This window comes from Mugil cephalus, chromosome 2 (assembly GCF_022458985.1).
Source record: "Mugil cephalus isolate CIBA_MC_2020 chromosome 2, CIBA_Mcephalus_1.1, whole genome shotgun sequence".
NCBI classification, from domain to species: Eukaryota; Metazoa; Chordata; class Actinopteri; order Mugiliformes; family Mugilidae; genus Mugil; species Mugil cephalus.
Genome location: NC_061771.1, coordinates 32,996,257 through 33,001,285, shown reverse-complemented (window position 1 = coordinate 33,001,285; position 5,029 = coordinate 32,996,257).

Sequence of the window (5,029 nt, the reverse complement as noted above, 5' to 3'; positions counted from 1 at the left end):
CCGCAAAACCCACCTCCAGTGCCAGCTACCGGATCACAAACTACAGCCAACCCCGCCAGGGAGCCTTGGGTCTCCCCACCTGAACGGTATGACGGGAACTTGGGAGAATGCAAGACGTTCCTCATGCAGTGTGGTCTTGTCTGTGATCTCCAGCCCCTCACCTACGCTACGGAGAAAGCAAAGATCGCCTACCTTATCGGGCTGCTGCGAGGAGCTTCGTTGGACTGGGCTTCGGTTCACTGGAGGAAGCAGGATCAAGTCACCACCACCTATGCCACCTTTGCTGCCGAGATGTCAAAAGTTTTCGATCACCCGGTTCAAGGTAAAGACGCTTCCATGAGGCTGTTCTGTCTCCGTCAAGGGCTTCGGAGCATGGCGGAATACCCCATTGAATTCCAGACCCTGGCAGCAGAGAGTGGGTGGAATGGGGTGTCCCTGCAGGCAGCATTTGTGAACGGGCTAACTGAAATGTTAAAAGACGAATTAGTATCTCACCCTGAACCTGAAGGTTTGGACGAATTAATTTCATTAACCATTCGGATAGACAATCGTTGCCGTGAGCGGCGGAGGGAGAAGCGGCGTACTTCGGGCGGTGACGAGGGAACATTCCCCAGCCCCGGTAAGATCTCGCTTCGCTTCCAATATTGTTCTGCCACAGGAACCGGGACCACGAGAGGAGAACCACGGGGGCGAACCTATGCAGCTAGGACGGAACCAGCTGAGTACAGAGGAACGGGAGCGACGGAGGGCTAACAACGCCTGCCTCTACTGTGGAGGGCCGGGTCACTACCTTGCCACCTGCCCGAGCCGACCGTTAAACTGAAGGGCTCGCTAGCCAGGGGAAGCATCCTAGCGATATACCTCTGTCTTCCCGTCCCCGAACCCAGTTACATGCCACCCTCAGTTGGAAGGACCAGACACTAGAGCTTCTAGCCCTCATAGATTCTGGAGCGGATGAGAGCTTCCTGGACACCAGGTTGGTTAAACAGCTGGGGCTGCCTACCGAGCTACTAGAGGAGCCACTGGAAGCTAGCACTCTCAATGGGAGGCTACTGGCTCGAATCACCACCCGCACCTGCCCAGTCCAGCTCCAGTTGTCAGGTAATCACTTCGAACAAATTTCCTTGTTTGCCATTGATTCTCTGTTTATACCTCTTGTTTTGGGGCACTCCTGGCTGTCTTTTCATAACCCTCACATTGACTGGACTGCAGCCAAAGTAAAGAACTGGAGCCCCACCTGTTTAGCCCGTTGTTTGCGATCGAAACCCGAACTAGTGCCACCGAACCTGTCGTTAGTACCAGCCGAATACCATGGGATTTCTGAGGTATTTTGCAAACAACAAGCTCTCTCCCTAACCCTGCATCGACCATACGACTGCGCTATCAACCTGCTACCCGGAGCTACATATCCCCGTAGCCGTCTTTATAACATCTCTCGACCTGAACGGGCGGCTATGGAGGAGTATATCCACAATTCCCTGGCAGCAGGCATCATCCGTCCCTCCTCTTCACCTCTGGGAGCCGGCTTTTTCTTCATGGGCAAGAAGGACGGAACACTCAGGCCATGCATTGACTTCAGAGGGTTGAACGAAATCACGGTAAAGAACAAGTATCCACTCCCTCTCATGAACTCTGCTTTTGAATCTCTCCAGGGAGCAACCATCTTTTCTAAGTTAGACCTGCGCAACGCCTACCACCTGATCCGGATCCGCCGGTGATGAGTGGAAAACTGCCTTCAACACTCCCCTGGGACACTTTGAGTATCTCGTCATGCCTTTTGGCCTCACCAACGCCCCCACAGTATTTCAGTATCTGATTAACGATGTGCTGAGAGATATGCTGGGCAGATTCGTTTTTGTCTTTCTCATCTTTTCTCAGAGTCAAGCAGAGCACATCCAGCATGTTCGTCAGGTCCTCCAGCGGCTGCTGGAGAATCGGCTATTCGTCAAGGCAGAGAAATGTGAGTTCCACGCATCCACCATCACATTTCTCAGCCACATCATAGCCCAAGGTCAGGTGAGGATGGACCCCGAAAAGGTGAGAGCGTTCATGGACCGGCCCAAGCCCGAAAGTAGAAAACAGCTGCAGAGATTCTTGGGATTTGCTAATTTCTATAGACGCTTCATTAGAAATTACAGCCACATTGCTGCACCCTTAACCGTTCTTACCTCCCCTGCCAGACCATTTCACTGGTCCCCGGAGGCTGAAGGAGCCTTCGTGGAGCTGAAGAAGCGATTCACCTCAGCTCCAATCCTAACCCAGCCAGACTCTTCTCGACAGTTTGTAGTTGAGGTTGACGCCTCGGACGTGGGAGTTGGAGCTGTCCTGTCCCAGCGATCCCCTGAGGATAACAAACTGCATCCCTGTGCCTTTCTTTCCCATCGCTTGTCTCCCACAGAGAGAAACTTCAATGTTGGTAACCCGGAGCTACCAGCGGTCAAATTGGCACTCGAGGAATGGAGACACTGGCTGGAGGGCGCCGAGCAACCGTTCGTGGTTTGGACCGACCATAAGAACCTTGAATATATCCACACCGCTAAACGGCTTAACCCTCGCCAAGCCAGGTGGGCCCTATTCTTTGGCCGTTTCAATTTTGCCCTCACCTACAGACCCGGATCCAGGAATGTGAAGCCCGACGCCCTATCTCGACTGTTCGAGAAAGAAGTAACAGCTGCCGAGCCTGACACAATTATACCCAGAGCCTGTATCATTGGAGCTGCCACCTGGGAGATTGAAAAGAAGGTTAGGACGGCTCTGCAACATCAGCCAGACCCTGGTAATGGCCCCCCGGGCCGTCTGTTTGTACCTCTCTCTGTTCGGTCATCTGTGTTACAGTGGGGCCACTCCTCCAGACTCTCATGCCACCCTGGAGTAGCCCGCTCTCTGGCGTTTCAGTGCAGGCGGTTCTGGTGGCCAAACATGAGGAAGGATGTGCAGACCTTTGTTTCAGCCTGTCCCTTCTGTGCTCAGAATAAAGGATCCAATCAACCACCCCCTGGACTCCTACATCCGCTTCCAGTACCACGTCGTCCCTGGTCCCACCTGTCTCTGGATTTTATCTCCGGATCAAAAGGTCTGACTGTAATATTCACGGTGGTGGACCGATTCAGCAAGTTTGCTCGTTACCTGCCCCTGCCTAAACTGCCCACAGCCAAGGAAACAGCCGAGCTCCTGGTATCAGCGGTATTCACATTTCACGGCCGAGGTCCACAATTCACATCAGCAGTGTGGAAATCTTTCTGCCGAGCCATCGGAGCCACCGTAAGCCTGACCTCAGGGTTCCATCCCCAAGCCAACGGACAAGCAGAAAGGCCTAATCAGAAACTGGAATCCACCCTGTGCTGTCTAGTGTCCTCCAACCCCACTTCCTGGTCAGCTCAGCTTCCATGGGTGGAGTACGCCCACAACACCTTGCCCACATCAGCCACAGGTCTGTCTCCCTTTCAGTGCGTGTATGGATTTCAACCTCCGCTCTTTCCCTCTCAGGAGAGGGAGCTGGCAGTCCCCTCAGTCCAGGCACACATCAGGAGATGTCATCGCACCTGGCACCAAGCCCGAGCCGTTCTGCTTCGAACCTCGGCCCAGTATCAACGCCATGCAAATCGTCATCGGCCCCCACCTATTCTGTTGGAGACAAGGTTTGGCTCTCGACCAAAGATCTCCCATTAAAGACTGCTTCAAAGAAACTGTCACCCAAATACATTGGTCCCTTTGTTGTTGAAAAAGTTATAACCCCTGTGACCGTCGGTCTCCGGCAGCCGCGCACTCTCAGGGTCCATCCAGCCTTTCATGTCTCCCTGCTCAAACCTGTCCGTATCAGCCTGCTGCTCCCTCCACCCGCCCGGCTCATTGATGGCCTGCCAGCATTCACTGTACGTCGGATTCTGGACTCCCGCCGCCGGGCCGTGGCCTACAGTACCTTATCGACTGGGAGTGTTATGGACCTGAAGAGCGGAGCTGGGTTCCCAGGCGGCAGGTTTTGGATGCCGCTCTTGTCCGGGCCTTCCACCGTGCTCACCCTGAGAAATCGGAGGACCGCCCGGAGGCGCTCGTCGGGGAGAGGGTACTGTCACGACCCGTCAGCCATGAGCTGGCTACTTTGGGCTGCTGGTGGGCGTGGTTAGGGCAAAACCAGACAACACACCTGCTACTCATCTCACCTGCACTCCGGTTCCTCGTTACCTAATCAACTCCCCTATAAAAGACCAGTCCGACCTTCCAGTCCCCGCCGGATCGTCGCATCAGCTCGTATGAGACACGCCAGAAAACCTGAATTTAACTTCGATAAGTAAACCTGCCTCTAACTCACCTTTTTCCTGTCTTTACACCAGACCTTCACACCCTCTGCTTGAAACTAGATCCGCCTGCCAGCTCGCCCAGACTCTTCAGCAACTACGCCATGACTCATTTCTGTGTTTTCAAATGAAAATCACTTTAACTCCTGGTCTGCGTTTGAGTCCTGTCGCCAGTCCTGACAAAATGTCCTTTAGTTCATCTTTTCTGTTTTCTTGTCTCCAAGTGTTTGTAGCAGAATGTGTAGAAAACGTCCACTGTTAGTTGTTGAAGTCAATGAATGTTTGTGATTAGAGCTGAAGAGTCACATCTGGATCCAGAAGATCCTCTCAACTCACATTTGTTTCAACTGACAAAGTTTTCTTGATCGAGTCCAAAGATTTCTTTGCTTTGTGTTTATTTCAAAGTGACTTGACTGATAAATGTCTGATCATTGATATTGATCCTGTAATGAGGTCAGCAGCATCTTATTGATCTGTGTTGACATCAATAGTTGTCTGAATGTTGTGCTGACATTTGGATGATGTCTGTAGAAGGCTGACATGATGAAGATCCACAATAACACAAGGACAAAGTCACTCTACTCATTTTAGAGAACAGCTCATGGATCAGGACACATTTCAGACCTCAGCACATCTGACTGATCATCAATCATTTCATCTTTTATTCTTTTTTTCAGGTTGTGGAGCTGCAGTTTGTCAGAGATCAGCTGTCATTCTCTGGGACCAGCTCTGAA